The following is a 2,500-nucleotide window of genomic DNA, read 5'->3' on the forward strand; positions in this document are numbered from 1 at the left end:
ATTCCTTAGCCTATCCAGGCAAAAACGCCCAAAACCAGCACATTCCAGTGCCTATCCGGGCAAAAACGCCCTAAGCCTGCGCATTCCAGCGCCCCGCAGCATGCCACCCTCCTATAGGGTTTGCGCAACCAACCCGCCTAACCACCAGTGGCAACCAAAGGTGCTGTTAGCGACGACTTCTGAAGACGCAACGAGACGCGACGGGTTTGCGCCCAGACGCGACGAGGCGATGCGGGATCTGCGCCCAACCGTGCCTACACCCGCCGACTTGATGCGGGAGCTGCTGGCCCAAGCATGCCTAGCGTGCAAGGCCTGCGTGCAAGGCTAGTGTGCAAGGCTCGTGGGCAAGGCTAGTGCGCAAGGCTAGTGCCCAAGGTCTGTGTGCAAGGCTAGTGCCCAAGGCTAGTGAGCATGGCCTGTGTGCAAGGCTAGTGTGCAAGGCTTGTATGCAAGGCTAGTGTGCAAGGCTGGTGTGCAAGGCTTGTGGGCAAGGCTGGTGCGCAAGGCTAGTTCCCAAGGGTTGTGTGCAAGGCTAGTGCCCAAGGCAAGTGCGCAAGGCTCGTGCCCAAAGCTAGTGCGCAAGGCTTGTGTGCAAGGCTACTGCGATGGGCCAGTGCCCAAGGCTTGTGAGCAAGGCTTGTATGCATGGCTTGTGTGCAAGGCTAGCGTCCAAGGCTTGTGCGCATGGCTTGTGCGCAAGGCTTGTGTCCAAGGCTTTTGTGCAAGGCTCGTGCGCAAGGCTAGTGTGCAAGGCTTGTGCGCATTGGCAGGTAGCCCACCAGCATGCACGATCCAAATGCCACTCACGCGACAACACGGTGCCAAGCCGGGCATGGTGTGCACTCAAAACCAATCAACGGACAGAGGTCATGCGTCATGGGGGGGATCTAGCAAGGCCATGGGGAAGGTCATGGAGGACCTTGGAAGCAAGCGCAAGACGAGAGCGAATCGAACAAGGGGCCAGGACGGGGCCTTGTGCCCATGGTCTTCGCAAGACAGCGTCCAAGGCACCCGAAAGCCCAAGGGAACCCAAACCCGGCCGACACTTGCAATCGCACATGCTCTCTGCAACACACCATCAATGCCGCCCAACGGGGCCAGCACGAGCAGTCCTCCGCGGTCCCCTGGCCCTGCGCACGTTTGTCTTCGAAACCGAGCATCAATGCCACAGAAAGTGCCGGGGCGCCAGCTGGAGCCATCATCCGCGTTGCCATGGCTCGCTTGGCCTTGGCTTGCCAGGCCCCGACACGAGCAATCGCGCATTTTCTTTGCAACCGACCATCAATGCCGCCCAACGGGGCCAGCACGAGCAGTCATCCGCGGTCCCCTGGCCCTGCGCACGTTTGTCTTTGAAACCGAGCATCAATGCCACAGAAAGTGCCGGGGCGCCAGCTGGAGCCATCATCCGACGTGCCATGGCTCTGGTCCCATGGTCTTCGCAACCGAGCATTCGTGACACCCGCGGGGCCAGGACACCAACCCTTCCGACACGAGCATTCGCGCATGTTCTTTGGCCACACAACGGCGCCAGCACGAGCAAAATCATCCGCGGTGCGGTGGCCTTGCACGGCCTTTTGTCTTTGGAACCAACCATCAGTGCCACGGGAAGTGCCGGAGTCCCGGCATCCGCGGTGCCAAGTCATTGCGCCCTTGGTCTCTGCAGCGGGGCATGCCGGGCACTCCCAACCATTGCAAGCAAGCAAGCAAGCAAGAAAGAAAGTAAGTAAGTAAGTAAGTATTACATATAGGGGCGGGACATGCGGGGAGATCTGCGAAACGTGCATTACGGGGCACACGCGTACCTACCGGGGCATACCGACCCCTATTGGGGCACACGTGTGCATATCGGGGCATACCGGGCCTATCGGGGCACACGCGTACATACCGGGGCATACCGAGCCCTACTGGGGCACACGTGCGCATATCGGGGCGTACCAAGCCTATCGGGGCATACGCATGTATCCCAAGGCATACCGAGTCTATCCGGGCATACGCGTTCATACCGGGGCGTAACGGGCCTATCGGGGCATACTTGGGCATATCCGGGCAAAAAATGCCCAAAACTTGCGCAACCTTGGCAACCGTGGTCCATTCCTCTCTATATGCCTAGCCTTGCCAACCGTGGTCCATTCCTCACTATATGCCATGGCCTTGTGCCCATGGTCTTCCCAAGACAGCGTCCAAGGCCCCCGGAAGGCCAAGGGAGCCCAACCCAGCAATGCCCTGCTATGGCAAGCCAAGGCCAAGCATTCCGGTGCCTATCCGGGCAAAAATGCGATTCCTCTCTATATGCCTAGCCTTGGCAACCGTGGTCCATTCCCCACCATATGCCATGGCCTTGTGCCCATGGTCTTCCCAAGACAGTGTCCAAGGCGCCCGGAAGGCCAAGGGAGCCCAACCCAGCAATGCCCTGCTTTGGCAAGCCAAGGCCAAGCATTCCGGTGCCTAACCTTGGCAACCGTGGTCCTTTCCTCACCATATGCCATGGCCTTGTGCCCAT

The sequence above is a fragment of the Tasmannia lanceolata genome, unplaced genomic scaffold (assembly GCF_043159265.1).
Source record: "Tasmannia lanceolata isolate RefF3 unplaced genomic scaffold, GAP_Taslan_0.1 ptg000297l, whole genome shotgun sequence".
Taxonomy (NCBI): Eukaryota; Viridiplantae; Streptophyta; class Magnoliopsida; order Canellales; family Winteraceae; genus Tasmannia; species Tasmannia lanceolata.